This window comes from Crocodylus porosus, unplaced genomic scaffold (genome assembly GCF_001723895.1).
Source record: "Crocodylus porosus isolate Cpor-Errol unplaced genomic scaffold, CroPor_comp1, whole genome shotgun sequence".
NCBI lineage: Eukaryota > Metazoa > Chordata > Crocodylia > Crocodylidae > Crocodylus > Crocodylus porosus.
This window is the reverse complement of record NW_017728912.1, coordinates 8,039,691-8,063,111: the sequence shown is the minus strand read 5'-3', so window position 1 is coordinate 8,063,111 and position 23,421 is coordinate 8,039,691.

The following is a 23,421-nucleotide window of genomic DNA, read 5'->3' as shown; positions in this document are numbered from 1 at the left end:
TTTATTCTTCACAAAATATCTATGTTGCAGAGGTAATATTTTTATGTATACACATACACACACACTATACAAGAGGTAGTATATGGATAGACAGTAAACAGATGTCAAATAGCTGCCATTTTTCTGAAAGTTCTTAGAGATCAATTTCATATGGGACTTATTAAATAATGTAGCTAGAAGTCCATATGCCTGTTCCTTGTTTCTCAAATAGGTATTCGAAAATAACCTGTATTCTAATTCAACAGTTGCAATTTACCCAGAAAATATGGGAAAAGATATCGAGCACCAAAGCAATTATATGAAAATTGCATTCATGCACCATTTGGCACCACTAGCACAGAAAAATGAACCAGCATGGGGGGCAGGGAGAGAGTAGGAGAGAAAGAGAGAAAGAAAGAAAGAAAAGAAAGAGAGAGAAAAGAAAAGAAAGGATGAACGAAAGAAAGAATGAAAGAAACTTGATTGAAAAGCAATAATACCATACCATAGGTAATCCCTGTTCTAACTCTGATGGTTTTAGTGGAGTTACTTCACATGTATAATTTGTATGCTTTCTTTTATTCTGTGAACTCTTCATCATGATACCTATTGGTAATATAAGCCTTTCATCCCTGTAAGCACAAACAAAAATGTCATTAAGAAATAGTTTACATTGAAAGTATGTATCAATATAATACATAAAAATCACATAAAATCCAGAAAAGAGAATAATTCTTCAAAAGGAAAGTAAATAAAAGAAATCCCTGCATGTGATTGCATTGGTGTACACATAAACATTTCTAAAACATTTAAGTCTGGGAACAGCTAAGGGGCTTAGAAACTGCATTGATACCCTATGCTTCATTTTCACATTTATAACTCTTCACCGTCTCTAAGTATCCCCACTGAGGCACAAACACAGTGCTGCTATGAGAACTCCCATATTTTATCCCCGGGCACTTGTACACGTGATGAAAATTAGCCATTCTTACAGTTTAAATGAGTTTGCTACATTGCAAACTAAACCACATCCATATGTAATTTAGTTTGCAGTCTAGCTGTTTGTAACGTTGCAGTCTTTGACAGCTTGCGCCTGCCCACTGCAGGAGAGGTGGGCTGAAGGCAGAAGTGGCAAGGGGCCGACCCATTTTTTTTCCCTGCAGAGCCTGCCCACATCTCACACAGCCCAAGGGGCAAGCTGCAGATGGGCCGAGTGGCCCCTTAGCTGCAGAGGGCCCCAGTCCTTCCTTCTGTGGCAGTGGCGCCCCGTGGGGCCACCCAGATAGGCTGGTAGCCAGTGAGTGCTGCCCCTGCTTGAGGTCAGGGAACAGTTGGATCAGGCTGGGTGCTGCCTTGGAGCTGGGGCAGCGCTCACCCACTAGCCCCTCTATGATTTTTTGTTCCCCCCCATTGGAGCCTGCCTGCACAAGCTGCCGCAGGGCCAGGCAGACCCTGAGCTACAAGAGGGCCTGGGTCCTTCCCCCTGTGGCAGTGCAGCCACCTGAGCAGACTGCTAGCTATATGGGTACTGCCCCAGGTCACTGGCAGCACCCGCTGGATCCCCAAGTCTGTGCACTAGAAACCTGCCAGACACTGCTCCCTGCACAGGCTTAGGGAAGAGCTGAATCCAGAGAGTGCTGCAGGCCTCTCCTGTGGCTGAGGACCAAGCTGCCTGTGGGCCCTGAACTGTAGGGGGACCTGGACCTTCCCTCCACCATGGCAGTGCCCCCCAGGTGACACCACCTGCCCCCACCCCCTCCTGGTTGCCAGGCTCCACAAAAAAAAGAGGATTGGGCCCCTCACGATAAGTGAAAGAAGCCCCTAAATTGAAATAGTGGGGTTTTTTAATCATCTCAATTAAAAACCCACCTTTTCAATTTAGGGGACTAAACCCCTGTCACTTGTACAAGTGGCCGAATATGCTTCTACAGCCATGCATACGCAAAGTCATTTTTAGAAAAAATATCCATGCTAGCAAAATAAGTGGTAGGAGCAGTGAGAAACCTACTGAAATCAAACCCTTGGAATATAGGGATAATGCAACATCTAGCCATCACAAGTCTTCTGCCCTCCTACATGCTAGTTACTCATGCAACTGGCATGCACAAGAAGGAAGAGGACAGAAGTAGGGTAAAGCTGAAGCTGCAATGAATATAAACCCAATACCAGATTACTTTTCCCCCTACTAATGCCTGTCCATTTTACCCCAGTCCAGCCTCTTAACACTTGTTATTTGGGGACAACTTGAAGCCACATTGTCCCCCACTAGTCAGGAGAAACCTGGTCACAGAGCCTACAATTACTTTCTCTTACCTACCCTACAGACTTAGGAGACAATCAACATTTAGTAGAGGTTCGCCCACATGAGAACCAAGAGAGATCCAACTCTTTCACCAGCCACCCAGACCCACAGTGGTGTGAACCTACTCCCTGTTCAAAAAACCATCCTTCAGCCAGAGACTGAAAGATATAGTTGCTGCCACTGCTGCTACCTGAGATCACAGGGCAGCTCATCTGGCACTACAGTTTAAATTATGCACAGTCAGCAAGGAAGCCATATACAAGGGCCTCAGTGAACTTGGATGAAACAGTGGCCAGTGGATGAAAGCGAGCATGAAAGGCTGAGAGATGGAAGCTCTGGAAGGTAAAGGCAATAAAGAGTGAGAGAAAGGGATGAGTGATGAAGGGTGTTTTATGTCTGGGTGTATTTTATTCAAGGAATATTGAGTGTATATTTGTATTATCAAGTAAAGTACAATACAACCTGTGAACATTTGGGTAGCTGGCCCAGGTATAAAAAAATACTAAGTCTTAACCTCGCATCTCACTAAACCATATGCTCATAGACATACACCTTCATAAATCCTTGGACTGAATGCTTGCTCTCCTGGAACATAGAAATTTGTCATTAAAAGCTCATTTGTGAGCTTTGTGGCCAAGCTTTTTTCTCCAGGCATCTGACACGGAGGATGTAATACACACCTCCACACAAACCCATCGCTATCCCAAAGAAAACAGTCATATTGCAAATTCAGTCTTACTTTTATAACAATAAAACTGGACCAGGATTGGCAAAAGATTTAAGCTAATATCTTCATTACCCGAAGTCCCTCACAGAGGCGTAACTTAAATTTTGGTACCCTGGGCACTGCAGGAAAGATGGGAATAAGAGCATGTGCTTAGTTCCTCCAGCAGGAGCTGCTGTACTTGCGGTAGTGGCACATGCTTCTGCTGCCTCAGCACAAGCTTCCTGAACATGGGCTGCTGCAGCAGCAGTACTGGCAACACGGGCTCCCTGGAGGCTGCCATTCTGGCACCCACTTTGAATTGGCACCTGGAGCTGGTGCCCTGCCTTTATCCCACACCCATGTTATGCCACTAATCACTTGCACCAAAATGAAATCTCCTGTTACAGTATTTTTAAGGTACAGCCTCAAGTTATGGCTCTGTTTAAGTAAACTGCCTTGTGACAGGGTGTGACCTAGGGGAGCCGTGAACTCCCCTAGCGCCCCCTACCGTGTCAAGTCGTGGTCAACGCACCCTTACCAATCTCACCCGCCACGTCTTTGATGTCTTAAGTGTTTAGGGGAGGCTGCCTTTTCTATCTACTTTGACACGGTACCCTGATGTAACTTGGCCAATGCTCTGTCTAGTTGCCCCGGTGCACTCTAGCCTTAGGGGCTATGCATGAGTCCTACAGTCACCCATGCCCTCATGGGTCCCCGGGCTCGTCTCAGTTGCTGCCTGTGCCCTTACGGATGCTCCCTGGCTTCTCCTGCGGCTGCCACCCACCCTGGGGCCTAGCCTCACGATCCTGCCCGCCCTGGGGCCTAGCCTCGCCTGTGCCCCACTGGGGCTTCCCACAATTGAGGTTCAGGTGGCCATAGCCGTGCCTGGCCCCCAGACCCCCTTCTCGGGTCTTGCGCCCCACTGGGCTCCTCACCAAGGCTCAGGTGGCTGTAGCTGTGCCTGGCTCCCAGACCCTCTTCTCAGGTCTTGCGCCCCACTGGGGCTTCTCGCCTGCGCCCGCACTGGGGCTTTTCCCTCACGACACTGCCCACACTGGGGCCAGGGTCAATACACCCCAAAACGCGGCACCCTCTCCAGCGCTGGGTCTCCATGCTACCGTGGAGCACCTATGAGGCCTCCTCCAACCCCTACAGCCTCACCCGGTCCTCCAGTCTTATACAACAACAAAACAGAAAACTCACACTCCTGTGTTACAACATAAACTCCAAGCCAAACTGGCTAACGATCATTCATATCCCAGCAGGGTTTCCTCCACCCAGTATCATAATGCAGAAACTGCTCAGGCCATCAGGCTTCTCTGCTCTGCTTGGTCCAAGAGAGCTCCACCATCCTCAACTGCCATAGGGAAACTGACCTCCTGGTCTCAACCTGGCTTGTTTATATAGGCCAGGCCCTGCCCCCTTCTGGTCAGCTGACCAATCTGCGGTTGCCCCGGCAACCGGCATCTGTCCCTCTTTCTAGGAGCAGGGCACTTAAGTGTCCTGCGACATGCCTATATCACTTGAAAAACCAAGCTTTTCTTCCCTTGTGTAAGCGAAACAAGACAATGCTCAGCATTCATCAGATAGGATCTTGTCTTTCAAAATGTCAAGGACAAGAAAGAATTTTCTGAAGCATCAATTAGATGCATCTTAGTTCATGAATGCCATGTGCCAAGTGGTACCTCTTCCCAGAAATCTATTTCAGACTTCCAATTATCTAGCCTTTCATCTCTTCACTCTTCCTTCCTCTATTACTATCTTTCCACTGATCACTAACGTAACCCAGGTGTACATGGGTTTGTACTTCCCTCTCCAAGTGAGGGAATTATTGGCAGGGCAGCGTGCTGTGGAGGGACACAACAGCCCAGCAGCCACCTCCATCCCCTATGGAGTCAGATCCAGTCAATCAGTTACTTAACTATATACAGATTTATGATTACAAGAAAACCATTAAAGGTAGGGACGTAGATTATATATATATTTATACACACACACACACACACACACACACACAGATATACACATGCCCAGTTATCATTTAAAATACAGATGAACAACAGAACAAACCAGACCAAAGGATATTGATTGGGCAACCATATAACTATATTCATATACAAACTATTCACATAAACTGTATGGCACAGTCCACAAATATGATCTGCAGTCCTTAAACTACCTGGGTGCCCTCCAGGGCAGGGGCTCCATTCCCAAGGTACCACTACAGGAAAGAAGGTGGGGGGAAAGAAAAAAGAAATGAAGACCCCAAAGACTCTTAAGCTCCCCCACTATCACCCAGGCGCAGCCCACATGGTGCCCCTTCGCAACCCTCGGGGGGTCCCTCCCCTCTGGGGACCCTCTCTCCAGGGTAACTTACTACTCCACAATCCCGGAGGGTTGCCTCTTGTTCTCCAGGTCAAGCTTGGTTCCCCTCCAGGTTTTCCTGCCACCTGACTCTTGCCGCCATCCTGGCTTACAGTCAGAAGCACCACTGTGTGTAGTGGGCACGTCACCTTGTGCTAGGGGTTGCAGGCCTGGACAGCCTTGTGCAGCACCAGGGCTCGGTCTGTTCCTGGACCCTCTGGGCAGCACCGTGCACTGAGCTGCTGCCCTGTGTCAATGGCTGTAGACCCGAGTCCCATAAGCAGCTCCCAGGGTCTCACCCTCTGTGCAGCACCTCATGCACCAAGCTCCCAGCCTCGTTCTGAGGTTGAGGACCTGAGCCACCCCAGGGGCTCCAAAGATCCTGCTCCTGCCTGTGCACGATGTCTCTGGCCGCATGCCAGAGGTTGCAGACCCAAGCCACCTCCAGCAGCTCCCAGGGTCTAGACGCCATGCTGGGCACCAACAGCCTAACCACTGGAGCTGTGCCATACTCGCTGCTGATAGATGTCTTCAGGGGCTCTTCCTGGGCTACTGCTTTGCCCTGCTGAGCAGCTCTTCTCACCTCTTCTAAGCCCTGCTCTTCTCTCTTCTCTGTCCCCAACGCAGCTGCCCCTCATGCTGGGCACGCAACTCCTTTTATATGCTCCAGGGCTCCATCCCTCAAGTCTTCTGGACTTTGCAGTCTTCAGTCAGGTCCGGGGGAGCTTTTCTCCCTCTCCCCTAAGGAAAGGGGCATGATGTTATTTCTCTTGCTGCCTCCTAATTGGTAGATGGGCTCCACCAATCAAAACAGCAGGATCTCAAGGCTGGGATTCAACCCAAACTTTGAAAGGTAAGCCTGCTACACTAATATTATTCTACATTTATCTTTTCATGCTTTTTTAAATTACATAAAAAATACCAAAGTTGCAAAAACAATTATAGTCTATTCCACCAAAGTAACAAAAACCTATTGCTATAGACTAAATGAATGATTGACTCATAAAAAAAATATTGCTGGAAGAGATCTCTAGAGGTCCTCTAATCTGCCCCTATTTAAAACAGGATCATCACTACTTAAACCATCCTTAATAAGTTTCCTAGCTATTCATGAAGTTATGGGAGATGGGCAAGATACCAGGGGACTGAAAAGTGGCCAACAAAGTGCCCCCCTCTTTAAAAAACAAAAAACCCAAGGAACCACAGACCATTTTGCCTCACCTCAATACCTGGGAACTAATAAAGCATATCCTAAGAAACTCCATTTTCAGGCATGTGAATGAGAAAAGGCTAATCTCAAGAAGCCAGCATGGATTTACTAGCAAATCATGTCAAACAAACTTGATCTCCTTTTTTAACCAAAGTAACTATTTGGGTGGATGAAGGGAATGCTGTGGAAACAGTGTATCTGGTTTTCAGCAAGGCTTTTGACAAGGTCCCACGTGACCTTCTTATAAACACATTGGAGAAATATGGGCTCGAAAAAACTACAAGGTGGATATGGAACTGACTCAATAACCGCAACCAAAAGATAATTACAATGGCTGCACATCAGAATGGCAGGTGGCTTTGAGTGGAGTCCCACAGGGGTCTGTCTGGGGCCCAGCACTGTTCAACATAGATTCATAGATGCTAGGGTCAGAAGGGACCTGAGCAGATCATTGAGTCCGACCCCCTGCCCTGGGCAGGAAAGACTGCTGGGGTCAGATGACCCCAGCCAGATGCCTATCCAAAATAAAATAAAACCATGACTTTACTGTTCCTACAAAGAGATGGTAAATATGGGAGACTACTCATTATATGCCCTGATGCCAGGGGGCTCTAAACATCTACATGTTTATTAATTATTTAGATGCTGGCATAGAAAGCTTCTTTACCAAGTTTTCAGACAACACATAACTGGGAAGGACTGTGTGAACACATTGGAGGACGGGAGTGCAGTACAGAAGGATTTTGGAAGATTGGAAACCTAGGCTGAAGCTAAAAGGATGAAGTTCAATGCTGGCACATGCAGGATGCTATACCTTGGGAAAAAATAATAAAAAAATAGAAATACAAAATGGATGACACTTGGCTGGATTGATGCACTACAGGTAAGGATCTGGCCCTACGTACAGACATTATACTTAGAAGTTAGAGGTTAGACTGGGTAAAGAAAGGGCCACCTGATCTAACTCAGTGATTCTTCACTTGAAATCTCCTCTTCACAAATTATTTGCAGAACAGCACAGACATTCCTGGCACCTGATCTACAAGTAAGGCAGCTTACTGTAAGACATCTGATTGTAGAACAGGTGCCAGTGTTTCAGATGTTTGCTGGTGTCAGGAACCAGATCTAAGTGTATTGGAAGGATCAGGGGACTAGCAGGTCTGTGAGCAGATTTTTGAGGTCTGGGGGGAATGGGGGAGGATTGGAGAGACTTATCAGATCCCCTCTGTCTTCTCTCCTCCAAGACCTTCCCTGGTATATCATGTTTCCTAGGCCTATAACTATTGGTGTTGCTCTCCATTAGATTCTTTCCAATTTGCCTACATATTGCTTGAAGAGCAGCACCTAAAACAGGACCTAGTACTGCAAATAAGGCCTCACCAGTGTTTAACAGAGTGGAAGAATCACTTCCCTTGACTTACAGAATGCACTTTTGTTATGCAGCCCAGGAAACTATTGTTTTGGGTTTTTTTCCCCCAGAGAGTACATGGTTTGCTCTTATTCAGCTTGTGGTCCTCTGTAACTAGGGCCTGGTTTAAATCACAATTTCACATTTTTCATAAAAATCATGAAATTAAGTGATTTTCATGAAAAATGTGATTTTCAACATTCAATTTGCAAGTTCCCCAGCAAGCAGCCATAGCATTTAATTGCAATAAGATGGCTTCTGCAGGTTGGGGAAAGCATTCTCCAGCCAGCAGCAAAAGCAGAGCAACCCAGGGGAGGGGGGAAGGGTCACAAAAGGGGCAGGGGAAGGAGAGAGGTTGGGGATGGGGAGGGGCTGTTTGCTTCTCTGGGCAGGAAAACTGGAGCACAGAGGTTTGGGAGCACTTGGGGGCTGCCTTGTCAGATGGCCCCGGAACTGGATAGGGGAGGGTCTATTTGCTTCTCCGGGCTGGACAACTGGGGCACCAGGGGTTGGGGGCAGGAGGGAGAGAACACACATGGAAGAGCAAACAGCCTATGCCCTACCCAGTGCCAGGCCTGTTTACCAAGGCAGCCACCAGGCACTGATTGGGGCTGAGTGTCAGACTCACTGCCAATTAGCTGGGAGTCCGGCAGAGCAGTGGCATTTTTGAAAAGGGAATTTCCTCCCTGCCTGTCAAAAACAACGTGGGGGCAGATGGCTGCTACTGCTGTTCCTGCTTTTTCCAGTGAGGCAGGGTGGGGAGGGAGAGTGGGGAGGCATAGGCTTTTCAGCAGCCATCAGAGGCCTTGAAAGAAAGGTCTCTGCTGCTGCAATTAAACCTGGCCCTAAACCTGCCCCCCAGCTAATCAGGGAGCATGGGGGAGCACCATGGTCTAGGCACAAAAACTGTGGCCCCCACCACAATCGGGCCACAATACTAACAAGCTGGGTCCATGATTTAAACCAGGCCCTATCTATAACCCACAGGTTCTTTTTTGTGGTACTGCAGCCTAGCCAATCATTCCTCAGTTTGCATCTTTACATCTGACTGTTCTATACTAAATGAAAGACTTTACACCTATCTTCTATCCTAAATGAAAGACTTTACACCTATCCTTATTGAATTGCATGTGATAAGGTTTGAACCATTTCTCCAGTTTATTAAGGTCATTCTGAATTCTTATTCTACCCTCCAAAGTGCTTACAAATTCCACCAGCTTAGTGTTCAGATCTGCTAACTGTGCACTTAATCCAATCCTCCAAATCATTAGCGAAGACCTCAAACAATACTGGACCCAGGACAGTCTGCTGGGGAACTTGATATCTCTTTCCAGTTTGACATTGAACCATTGATGACTACTTTTTGTTCTTTATAATCCAACCAGTAATGCAAGAGCCTTACAGTGCTTTCATCAAGGTTGTATTACCTCAATTTATTAATGAGGATGTCATGGAAAACTGGCAAAAGCCTTGCTAAAATGAAGGTGTATTACAGCCACTGCTCTCCCCGATCCATAAAGCTTGTCTAATTGTGGTAGAAAGAAACCAGGTTGGTCAACCATAAATTTTTCTGGTGTCAAGGTCAGACTGACTAATCTGTCATTCCCTAGATCCTCCTGCTTCTCATTCCTAAAGATGGGCACCATAGGCAGAGGAAGAAAATATGATTTGGGGAGTTGAGTATGCACGTGCACGCAAGCGCACAAGCACACATACATCCCCTCCAGCAAGTAAGTCTATTGTTGGAAAAGCCTCAATCTGCCCTCCCATGCCCCTTCCCTCCCCTGCGCCCCTTCCTGTCCACACATTTACTTCCTGGGCACTGCTCCACACAGCTGGGCTGGGCAGAGTTCCCAGCCACCTGCAGGCTCCAGTTGCTCATCTCTGTCCGTACAAACCCGTCCCTCTGCCCCCTGCTGCAGCCATCCAGAGCCCACACCTGGGCTGCCTGCATTTGGGGGGATAAGCCCCATTAGGCCCAGCCTTCTGCCACCTATGATGGACACTATATCTTTGCCCTTTTCCAGTTATCTGGGGACCTCACCCAGTCTCACCCTCATTGCATTGATTACAGTTATTTTTGCTCACGTTTGCAACATTTTCATCCATTCAGTTTATGGTAATAAACTTGTTATTGTATCTGTTTTCGTTTGTTTTGGGGGTTTTTTTGCTAAAATAAAAGGCTTTTGAAGTAAAAACATATTCTTTAATCTAGCAGGGCAAACAAAGGAACTCAGGCTGTCCTCTGCATTGATTCCATAATGTGTGATGTGAAACAAACATTACTTTCACCAGTGCTAAGTGGTATTTTTGTTAAGTCTTAATTCAACATAGCTAAATCATTTTAAGTGGGAAGGTATGCAGACCACCTACTGCACATATACCTCAACCCATAACAAAGGTAAGCAAATATATAAGCATAAGCACTGATTTCAATAGGATATTCACAGGCTTAAAGTTAAACGCACAAGTAAATGTTTGCAGGATCAGTCAGAGTTATCAAGAGCATGCCAAGCAAATATTCTAAACTAAAAATAAGCACAAAATTAATAAAAACCTGAACTGATCATTTTTCCAGGTTGGAGAAAACAAGGATATCATACCTGAGACTCATATATGTTGCATTTGTTAAACTCAATTGATTTAAAGTCACTTAACATTCATTACTTATTATGTCTGAAGATTTATTATGAAATCCGTGAACGGAAATCTTGTTTATCTTTCCAGAAAGGTTAATAATGTTATTTTCTAAAGGTCAGCTGCATTTCTGGCTCAGCAATCTGTGATACAAAATGCTTTTTTCCTTCAGTGCAAATCATTCAAAACTTCATTTTTTTGTAGTACAGGGAGAGAAAGATTTAATTACTAGAAATGATTCCCTTGTTTTAATCTTCACCCTGCTTCCTAATATCATACCCTCTGCATAATCCATCTTTCCTCCCACTTGCTTAAGAATGTGGCAAATGCTGTAGATATCTCTGCTTTGATTAAAATGATGTGTGGGTTCCTTTAAAACATGAATTAGTGCTCCACAAACTAAGGATGTATTTAACCTTTTACCAAACACTGGTTGCTTCTGCAATATTCATTTCACCCAAATGAATAAATCATTTAAATCTCCAAGGGACTGAAAGTTCCCGAGGTGTAGAGGTCAAGCTAGAGTGGAACTAGCAAATATCGGTTTCTCACAGCCATGCAATCAGAACATCTGCTCGTGCCCTCTCTGCCTATTAAAATGTTTATTCTGCTAATTGTAGGCATAACATCTCTACCCTTCAGTATTTTTGTTTTTGTTCTTCCACCAAGACTCTAGTATCTTATACTCAACCTGAGCAAGCTGTCAGCATAACAATTAGTCAATTTCACATTTGTAATGGGTGATATCAGGTATGGTGAGTTAGAGCGAGGAATAGGTGGAGTGGTTAACCTGTAGAAATGCTTTAATACAGTGTCTATAATTGACCTGAAAATGCATGTTTAAATGTACACTGCTAACATCATAGTTCAGAAAACTGCTTTCTTTTTACATGATTATTTCCGATCTTCTCAATTCTATACCCAGAAAGGGAAAGTAACAGTGTTTTATACATGGTTGTTATTTTTTTATGACATGGGTGAAATAAATAGACATGATTCTGATTTCACTTAGATTCCAATCCTGCAAATACATGCCTGTATACTTAACTTTAAACGTGCGAGTAGTCTTGTTCAGGTCAATAAGCCTGATTCTCTGTAACCATGTGTCTTCTGTTGGTCTGTGCTATTGCATGAAAAATGCTTATGCATTTTTTTTAGGACAGAATGGTAGTGTTTTGTACCCATTTTCATAGGGGCAGAAGGCTACACAAGGTACATGGTAATGAAGATCAGACTATTCAAAAGCGTATTCATGTAGGTAAGATCAGGACTTTACAGAACATGAGAGACCCTAGATGTATGTAACCAAAATAGAAGCCCCCAAGTTCTGCTCTAAATTCTTATTTTTCACTGTACAATCTTGACACAGTACTTAATTTCCTTGCGTCTCAGTTCCCCTATCTTTAAAAGAGAGGAAATAATGCCTTTTTAAAATGCATTGAGGTCTAAAGATCTTACTTCTTCCTACTCTCTGTAAGTGATGACCACCATTACTACTACTGCTGCTGCTGCTAGTACTACTATCCAGGCAAAATGTCCACACATAATAAGAAGTGCAGAATCAGAACCCCAATTTAAATTAAATAGTTACCTCAAATGCAAGTATAATTCCTTTTTCATTACTTTGCTACTGGCACCATCTACAATGAAAAAAGTACCTAAGTAAAAGAACAGTAACTCAAAAGAAGACATATGGTTTAACTGGAATTTAATTCAAAACCAAACTTGGCATTGGCATACCCATATGCATGGTATTAATTTCCTGTCCTAAACTGCCTGGGGACAAGTAATTATAATGGGGCGTTTAAGGCCATGTCCAGACAAGCACAGCCATGTGGCATGTGGCACCAAAAACACATCTGCAGTGCCCATACCACAAATTCAGGTGTTCTCCACACTGCAAGGGAGCACTGCCCATGCATGCGCTGCTCCTGCTTTTTTCTCCCATCCCACACAGTGCACAGCCCCCATGCAGCAGTAGCAACTTCCATCAAAGTGCTCCTGGCCCACTCCCGGCAGAGACCCCCAGCAGTGAGGTGCTGCCTTAGACCCAGGAGCTGTACATGGTGCGTGGCATGGGCATGACCTGCCGGTTTGCACCTTCAGGCAGAACCAGGTCAGCTCTTGCTGTCACCTGGGCTGCTGACACTGCATATAGAAGCCGTGCACCCTCAGGCTGCACTGAGACCTTTCTTTATGTGCTCCATGCACCATCAGGCCAGGCTGCCTCCATCGAGGCATGACCCAGCTGAGCCCGAAGGCATGCGGCTTCTGCATGTGGTGCCAGCAGTCCAGGTGACAGCAAGAGCAACTCAGTTCTGCTCAAGGGTGCACACCAGTAGACTGGGACCACACCATGTGCAGTCCCCAGGTCTGAGGTGGTGCCACACGCTGCTGGGGCATTGTGCCTGCAGTGGGCCATTAGCACCCTGATGGCTGCTGCTGGCTGCTGCAAGTGGGGGGGCTGTGCGCCATGCAGGAAGGCAGGCAGACAGGGAACCCACCCTCCCCAAGCAGTTGCCCCCACCCATAGTCTCCCCCACCCCCACATCCCGACTTACCAGGGACAAAGCCTAGGTAGGATCCACCACTGCAGCCTTGCCCTGCTCCTATTTGCTCCAGCACACTGAAGTGGCATGCTGGGGCAGCAGGGACATGGGGCAGCCACAGAGTTGCTCTGACTGGGTGCCCCTGTTTGCCTTGGGGCATGCTCCAGGAGTGCATCCTGTGCCACTTTTCCCAGCATATTTTTTTTTTTTATACCTGGATTTCCCGGTATCAGATTTAGAGTCTGCACTGCAAATATGCAGCACCAGGACCATTTTTCATTCTCAGAGTGCCTCTTGCAACACCCCAAACTGCTCTGAGGTGCCACAACAGGCACTTGCTCACTTGTCTGGACATGGCCTAAGTCTCTAGTTTCACTATTCCTTCAGAATGAAACATCCATACAGGTGTGCTCCTAGCAAAACTTCTTTCCTTAAAGTTTCTGCTACTTTACCCCCCTTACTAAAAAAAAAAAAAAAAAGGATGCATTATTTTTCACCCAACTATTCTTCAAATATATAATCATTAGAATGTCAGTAAAATAATATCTCGAGGGTGCTTCCTGTTAAAATTTGTTAACAACCACATCCTCCACTAATAAACACCTAGGCCTTTGGCCTCAAGTTTATTTAGCCCAGGATATGGGTATTATTACCTCATTAAGAGGAAACACCCTCAAGTTATTATTTAAGTATCTCCAGAAGGAAAAGCATTTTAATGAAAGGGATGCATAGGCCAGCTGTCCAAAATCAACCTCAGAGGATTTCTGTGGCAACATAAAACTGTGTACAGGCAGATCATTTAATGAGCTTCATTATAACATTTAGAGAGACAGAATAATTTTTTACTTGGACAACATATAGTTCTCTTTAAGGTTTCAGGGTCTGATCCAAAGCCTATGGAAATAAATGCATAGACTCCCATAATGTTCCATGGCCACTGGTGTAAGCTTAGTGGACAGATGGCAAGACTCTCTATACTTCAGTTCTTGTCCTTTGCAGTTGCATTGGATTCAATAAATGAATGGCTATAACTATAACGTTAAAATCCCCAGTTGTACAAACTTTATGCACATACTTAAATCAATGAACTCATTGGGATTAGTAATGTTTAAAGTTTTGCATGTCCAATATGCAGAGTTCACAGGATGCAGAGTTAAATTTTTTAAGCATACATGCATCCTTTAATACAGTGTCTGTCATTCAAATCTAAGTTATCCTAGGATCTTTCAATATTACTTGTTGAATAATGTAATGTCAGATGTTCACTGATACCGGCATACAAGGACATAATCACATCGGTTTAAGAAATGCTATATTTTGGGCGGAGAGTAGGGAAAGAAATTGGAGTTTTTCCTTCTCTTTTTTTTTTTTAACATATATGTCCCAATCTTCTTTTAAATATTTAATGATAAAAAAATACAGGTATTGCACTAAGATGAATGGCTATCACTAATGACAAATCCTCAGCTCAGGCATATGATGCAAAATACACTTAAATATTATCCCATGCCAAGTCATTCATGAAATGAATCCAGCATATTTCTGTGATGGCACCAATCTAATAGTCTCACTATCCATCCAGTTTATTTTTCAAAGGGAATGTTAACAAGAAATTACTTTACTGAGCTACATATCTGTACACAAATAGCTAGAGGTAACATTTATAAACTTATTTTTCCTTTAAATAACAGCATGACAGTTAACACTGGGAATGAAAAATGGTATGTTATAGAAGAGTTTATAAACTAGTTTCATAGTTGGAAGGGTCAGAAGGGACCTGAGCAGATCATCAAGTCCAACCCCCTGCCATGGCAGGAAAATGTACTAGGGTCAAACTCAAATGACCCCAGCAAGGTGTTCGTCTAGCCTCCTCTTAAAGACCTCCAGGGTAGGAGCCAGCACCACTTCTCTTGGAAGTTGATTCCAGATCCTAGCCGCCCTGACCGTGATGTAGCACCTCCTGATGTCTAGTCTGAATCTACCCTCTGCCAGTTAGTGACCGTTATTTCTTGTCACTCCTGGTAGTGTTTGGGGGACAGGGACTCCCCCAGTGCCTGCTGGTCCCCCCTGACTAGTTTGTAAACAGCCACTAGATCCCCCCTCAGCCTTCTCTTGTGGAGGCTGAACAGGTTCAGGTCCCTTAGCCTCTCGTTGTAGGGCCTGCCCTGCTGCCCCCTTATCATACGAGTGGCCCTCCTCTGGACCATCTCCATGCTCTCCACACCCCTCTTGAAGTGCGGTGCCTAGAACTGGATGCAGTACTCTAGCTGCAGCCTGACCACTGTCGCATAGTAGGGGAGGATCATCTCCTTGGACCTGCTTGACATTCATCTGTGAATGCATGACAAGGTATGGTTGGCCTTCCTGACTGTGTCCCCACACTGTCGGCCCATGTTCATTTGGCATCAATGACTCCAGGATTCTTTTCTGCCTCTGCACTGATGAGAAGGGAGTTCCCCAGCCTGTAGGCATGCTGCTGGTTCTTCTTCCCCAGGTGAATTTTTTTGCTTAAAAAAGTGAATAGTTCATTCAATAAAAACTGCAGATAAACACAGGACTATTCTTTTTCTTTGAAAATAGTTACCAGGTAATAAAAATATTTTTAAAACAACATCAACAACAATTAAGGTGGAGATTTTCCAAATCAACTGATTTGAGCTCCAGAATTGTTTAAATGCTCTAGAAAATCTTCCTCCTTGTTGGATTTTAGAGTATTAAATAACAGCTTGTGATTGAAACGCTTGCTGAGAAGCTATTCATATACTTGAATTTGTTTACACAAGTGAAACCATAGCAAGATTGTGATCTTCTCTCTCTCTTCATACAGCTTTTGATTTGTTTATTTAAATCAATTCCATTGTGGTGCTGGCCAGGCTACTTTTTGCATGTAATGTATTTGTGCTAAAATCTGTTACCTGAGCCTTAGTTGACCCATTGCTGCTAGTTACAAGAACAAATGCAACAGCATCAAAATCAAAATGGTGGCAACTTTCACCATTCAAATAAGTAAGCATTTGACTAAACAAGGATTGGCTAACCAAGGATGTACTGTACCTACTGTGAACAGTCCATAGAGATCAGACACGCTTCAGACAACCCAGTCATGACATTAGTTTTTTTATTTAATGCAATTCTGGGGGCAAGGGAGAGAGAATGACAATGGAAATTGCTTAAAAAAATACACTATGTGATAAATGAACCCTGGGGTAGCCAACCTACAACACACATGCCATAAGTGGCACAGGTAGTCTCTAGGTGTGACACTCAGCAGACTGAGAAGTGGGAAAGTGGAAAAGTGAAAGCTAGGGCAGGGAGCAGAAAGCAACGCAGCCAACTGGACAGGGAGCATAGGGCAGGAAGCTGAAAGCAGAGTAGAATTTCAAGCAGGAGCATAGAGCAGAGAATGGAAAGCAGAGCAGCCAATCAGGCAGGGAAAGGGAATTGGAGTGGCATTCAGGAAAGGTGTAGCACTAATTTGGGGCATGCCTGCCTAAAAGGTTGGCTCCTATCATGGGCAGCTGGTGCCCCTGAGTCTGGCAGGGCACCCACAGAAGTGCGTGGCAGCAACGGGGACAGAGCTGGCGAGCACCCGCAGATCCCAGCAGCAACGGCAGGGATGGAGCTGGCAAGCACCTGCAGATGGCACTAGTGACGTCAGTGGTGGGGACAGAGCTGGTGGGCACTCACAGATGGCATCATGGGCAGCAGCAGCTGGGACAGCCCTACTGGGGGGGGCACGAACCCCCCATGTCCCCCTACCAGTCTCCTGTGGCTCCTATTGTATTAACTCGTGTGGTGAAGAATTATGTGAAATGATTCCAGCATTATATTTAAATTGGATTGAAAGAAAACCTGAAATCAGCAGATTGTTTATAAAGTAAGTTATAAGTGCACTCTTTAATTTTTCCTGCAATAAGATCCCAAGATGTCAGTTTTATGGTACATTCAGAAATATCTCATTTTAACACATCTTTGATTCTTGTCAAAATCATCTTCATTTCTAAACTATTAAACCACTTCCTAAATTACTGACTGTCCAGAAAGCTGAGAGGGCAAATTAAAGCCTTAGCTCAGTAAAGCCATCCAGGAAAGCCTATGGACAAAAAGGTGGCATATAATCAGTGGAAGCAGGGGTCTATCACCAAGGAGGATTTCATCTCCAATGCTCATGATTGCAAGGAGGCGGTTAGGAAGGCCAAGGCAGAGACGGAACTAGGGCTGGCAACCAGAATTAAGGATAACAAAAAGTCCTTTTTCAAATACATAGGAAGTAAGAAGGCATCAGGTAACATGAGGCCCTTACAGGACAGGCTTGGCAATCTTGTGATTGCAGCAAAGGAAAAAGCTGATCTCTTCAACGAGTTCTTTGCCTCCACATTTCTCAGCAGGGACCAAGACAACTTCCCCACTAGGATTTTGGACAGGCTCAGGGGACACAATGCCACGCCTAGGGTCAGGAACAATCTAGTTAGGGAACTTTTGGAGGGGCTGAACATGTTTAAATCAGCAGGTCTGGATGCTCTTCATCTGAGGGTACTGAGGGAATTGGCAGAGGTCATAGCAGGGCCCCTGGCATGGCTGTATGAGTGCTTGTGGTGCTCTGGCCAGGTCCAAGAGGACTGGAAAAGGGCCAATGTGGTCCTCATTTACAAGAAGGGGAGAAAGGAGGACCCAGGTAACTATAGGTTGGTTAGTCTCACCTTAGTCCTTGGGAAGACCTTTGAGAAAATTATCAAGGAGCACATCTGCAGGGGTCCAGCACGGGAGATAATGCTCAGGGGAAACCAACATCGGTTCATTGCAGGCAGATCCTGCCCAACTAGCCTTGTTTCCTTTTACGACCAGGTCACCAGGTCCTTGGATGCAAGCACTGAGGTGGATGTCATTTACCTGGACTTCAAGAAGGCCTTTGACACTGTTTCTCACCCCATTTTCATAAAAAAAAAACTAGGCAACGGTGGCATTTATGCCTACACAGTCAAATGGGTGCCAAATTGACTCGATGGTCACACCCAGAGAGTGGTGGTGGATAGGTCGTTTTCAACCTAGACAGATGTGGCCCGTGGAGTTCCCCAGGGCTTGGTCCTCAGGCCTATGCTATTCAACATCTTAATCAGCAACTTGGAGGTGGGCATGGAAAGCACACTGTCCAAATTCGTTGATGACACAAAGCTGTGGGAGAAGTGGGCACACTGGAGGGGAGGGACAGAATCCAACTAGATTTAGACAGATTATAGAGGTGGGTGGATGAGAATAGGATGGATTTCGACACAGACAAGTGCAAGGTGTTGCATCTAGGGAGAAGGAACCTGCAACATACCTATAGGCTGGGGAACACCGTTGTCAACAACACAGTGGCTGAAAGGGATCTTAAAGTCATTGTTGACTCCAGGATGGACATGAGCCGCCAATATGAGGAAGCGGTCAGTGAGGTTAACCGCACCTTGTCGTGCATCTACAGATGCATCACAAGCAGGTCCAGGGAGGTGATCCTTCCCCTCTGTGCGGCGCTGGTCAGACAGCAGTTGGAGTACTGCTTCCAGTTCTGGGCACCGCACTTCAAGAGGGACCCAGAAAGGGCTGAGGCTTGGTCTACAAGCTTTTTAAATTTTAGGAAACCTTAAGAGAGAGCCTCTACTTTCTGGAGGCAGGAATTATTTACAAGGGTAGTTCTGTCAGCTGTTTACTCTACTTGCTGTATCATTCTCTATTTTTTTATACCACTAAAGGCTTCCACTATTGAAAATGTACCCGAATATACCACAGAAGTTCCAGTCAGCTGCTTCAGTGCAAAATCCAGAATTTAGGATCTGATTGCCACAGCGCACATTGGGCCCTGAACATGCTAAATTCAGAACTGCAATCTGAATTTTGCAAATGTAAGTGCTTTTTGACCCAATTTTCTGTCTCTAAACATGTTATGATTTGATAGCAATGAAGCTATGCAATGCAAACAGAAGCCAAAACAAGCCCCATTATAAACTGGCAATCCTAAGGCAGAGGGCATTTTTATTATAAAAATAATAAAAATAAAAAATGGTGACTTTAATGTGACTACTCCATAGAGCTATTGTATATTCTATATATGCATGAAGCAAAGCAAAATATGACGGATCACGTTAGACTCTTGAAACCATAAGAACAATGTTTGTGCCATTTCTCAGAACAGCCAGTGTGCAATCAGAGTTCAGGAAACAAGCAAAAGTCTTCAAAACTGGGATCAGCTGATAAAAGCTTCTGCCAGTGCTCAAACTATGCAAGGAAAGGGAGGTAAAACTGTCTGGGCATTTGTGCAGCACAGCTCTGAACTTGAGAATAAAGTGCATAGGATATATGAGAAAGCCCTGGAGGTTAGAGTGGGCTCTCTTATTATCAAACTACTGAAATTAACCATTGTATTTCAGTCACGTCTGTCTCTCTCAAATTACATGTCTTTTCATATTAAATATGATTCTTTTGGGCTTCTTAGATTTCTGTATTCAAAGGAAACAAAGATGCAGCCTTTTCATTTTGGTTTGATATACTGGACTGACAGATTCATAGCAATTGAAAAATACTTTTTTTTCTAGTTGATCCCCACATTGTAAATGAATAGGCTATTAAAAATTAAGTGAATTTGGTTTCTTTAACAATCCAGATACACCCGCCCTACAGCTGAGCAGGAATGATTCACTCAAGTAGGTTTACAAGTCAACCCAAGCCTACAATTTGCTACCTGCATTCATTTTTGCTTAAGTGGCATATACCTACAACAGACTTCCAGTCGGCATTCCAGAGCCATGAAGGAATGTCATGTTTGTAAACCAAACAGGAAGAGGAATAAGCCAGACACTTACATCACCTGACAGATGTATTTCTCAAACATGCCAGTTTATTTAAGGCTTTTACATGGAATGTGTTGACAACAAAAAAAAAAAAAAGGAAAGAAAGAAGGAAAGAATTGGTGCCATGCTCAACATGTTTTGCACCCCGTAAAAAAGAATTAAATGACTCAGTCTTCCCACCCCCTACCCCCCTTATGTCTGGAAGTAAACCTTTCTGAAATACTATAGCTACTGGCAGAACAGCAACACATAATAACATGGTAGCAACACATAAAACTGTCAGTCTTCAAGGGAAATGGATGGTTAGGCTAAGGGGGTAAACAGACTAAATCAATTTGAACATGCATGTTAAGGACTGTGAAAGGGCAGAGTTTAGTGCTGCTAGGCTGGAAAACATTTGTCTCTGTCTTGTTGTATTTCCCTACTATTCGGCGGAATCCACCCACAGGCCTCTCACTTGGCTCCAGTCAGACTCCATGGCTGATTAATGGCAGCTGGAGGTGTCCAGTAATTTCCTCACCTACTAATAAACTACAACCCAAAACAGAGGTTTCCCTCAGGCCCACATTTAACATAACTGTACTTGCTACTAGGACAAAGCCAATTACCCTGTCTCTGCTCATGTCTTTGAGATAATGCACCTTTAAGTCAGTTCTATTACTTAGCCGACTTTGGGCACATCGCCCTGTCTATCTTAGGGCAAACGATACTTGGAAGACATCTGGGTCACCTTTATAAGAGCCTAATTTTCCAGAAACCACCCTATCATTGTAGATAAAAAGTTCTGCCTAGCAGAGATCAAAACAGACCTGAGCAGCCACATTTCTTGAAAAACAGAATGATAGTCTCTCTCAGATTTCAAGCCTAGGATCACCAACACATACAATTGTGATTTCAACAGCTGAGGTTTAAGCAATCAGTCTGGCTCAGCACTTCCAACCCAAGGGTACTCAATAAAATAGTTTATATGAAGAAATATCCTCAACAAGAATTTTTTCCAGATTTTGCTAGCTATTGAAGCAAATCTTTGTTACTCAAGGAGTTGTGTGTGCATTTCTATGTTCAGTATTAAGATAACAAAGGTTGTATTGTTTATCTAAGCTATCATTAACCACAATATAACAAGTGCTAAATTAGTAACCACTCTCATTTGAAAATTAATCATTTGCAAGGTATGAGCCAAATCTATCTCCACATATTTAAGTGAGTAAACTCTTTTACTACAGTGCAACTACTTTGAGTGAAAAAGGCATGAGACTTAGCCCTAAATGACTAATTGTGACATTTTATATCACAGATTAAATAGTAAACACGTTATCTTCAAAATGTCAGGTTCTAGCTGAATATACACAATATAAGCCTGGGATATGTTTTGTTTTACAGAAAAAACTTCATTAGCAGAACATTATTAAGACAGAAAAAAATCAAGCATTCAAAAGTTAATGTATGGTTAACCTTCCATTTAAACTTTTACTTAGCTCCTTCATACATACATATTGAAACAGTTTAAATTACATAAGCAAGTCCTTGTTTGGCAAATAATGTCTGCAAAAAGTAATAAAGAAACAGAAACGTAAGGATTATTCATGAGGAAATGCTGTCAAATATATTATTTGCAATATTTTACAAGCTAATGTCCAGGAGATAAGGCCTATCAGAGAAAAAAATGTCATTGGTCTGGGATCTTTTGCCTGTAATGTGTTTCTAAAGTCTATTCCACAAACCAGAAAACAACGAATCGATTTAAAATAAAATCTGAACTTTTTAAACAGGTTGGAATTAGTTTGGATTCATCCTGTCCATGAAAAAGAAGAGCTCAGTATCCAATTGCTATCGTGCCTGGGCTGTTGTAAGAGACAAAGATTGCCAACATTTCTTTGCTTCCTTATTGTAGGAACAGGATATATTTGATGCCAAAGGGGATGTAAATTGTAATTTGTATTTTTCCAAAGACACCATTAACTCTTCTACTTCTTAATCACTATAGTACTTGGAAAACTAAAAGCTCTGTGTGTGTGGGTAATTTGTATTTTTCAAAAAACACCATTAATTCTGTCATTTCTTATTCACTGTAGAACTCTGAAAACCAAAATCTGTGTGTGTGTCTGTGTGTGTGTGTGTGTGCACGCACGCGCGGGCGCGTGCATGGAAGCATATCCCTTTCTTCCCAAAAGTAGATATAATTAACATGTGGACACTGAGAAGAGACTGCTGGACAAAAAAAAAAACCATTACTGGCAATGTCTGGTTGCACAAGCAACTGCTGGCACCAAGGGATTAAAAAGTAACATAACTATTTCTTCAACAGTCTTACAATAGCCTAGGAAGAAACTAATTTTCCAGACGTCTGTACAAATGGGTATTCCGATCTCTTTGAGGTTTTCCCATTCCATCCCTTCTCCTGCTATCCTTCCTTGAGAGAGAGAAAAAGGAGACATAAATACGACATTTGAAGCAGTTCTGAATCTATCTTTATTTTCTCCAATAATTTAACAGGAATAACAGCAGTACTAATGTGAATGTCACTGTATTTAATCTGACAGTCTGGCACAGATGCTAGAACCAGAGGGTAGTAAATACAGGAAAATATTTTAGTTTTCTTTTTTAAGACACAAAATGTAGAGATAAAATTAATTAGAATAAAGAGGGGTATCATTCCTGTGGGTCTCTGTAACCCAAAAAGCTTTTAAAATGTGTGCAGAAAACGATACTTATTTGTAATAATTCATGATCAGATTCCTTCCCTGTTTTCAAAGGTTTACTGAAAGTTTTATAACATGCTAATAACTAGATTTAAGGGTTCTGCAGCTCACCTGAAAAAGTAGCAAATAAATACCAAACCTCTACACGTACTTGTACTTTGACTTCAAACCCCCTTAGGGGGTTTGAAGTCAAAACACATACATGGATACAGGCATACCTCATTTTATTGCGCTTCGCTTTATTGCGCTTCACAGATATTGCGTTTTTTACAAATTGAAGGTTTCTGGCAACCCTGCATCAAGTCTATCAGCACCATTTTTCCAACAGCATATGCTCACTTCGTGTCTCTGTGTCACATTTTGGTAATTCTCGCAATATTTCAAACTTTTTTATTATTATTTTATTTGTTATGGTGATCTGTGATCAGTGATATTTGATGTTACTATTGTAATTGTTTTGGGGTGCCACGAACTGCACCCATATAAGACGGTGAACTTAATCGATAAATGTTGTGTGTGTTCTGACTGCTCCACCAACCGGCTGTTCCCCCGTCTCTCTCCATCTCTTCGGGCCTCCCTATTCCCTGAGACACAACAATATTGAAATTAGGCCAATTAATAACCCTACAATTGCCTCTAAGTGTTCAAGTGAAAGGAAGAGTCGCACGTCTCTCACTTGAAATCAAAAGCTAGAAATGATTAAGCTTAGTGAGAAAGGTATGTCGAAAGCCGAGATAGGC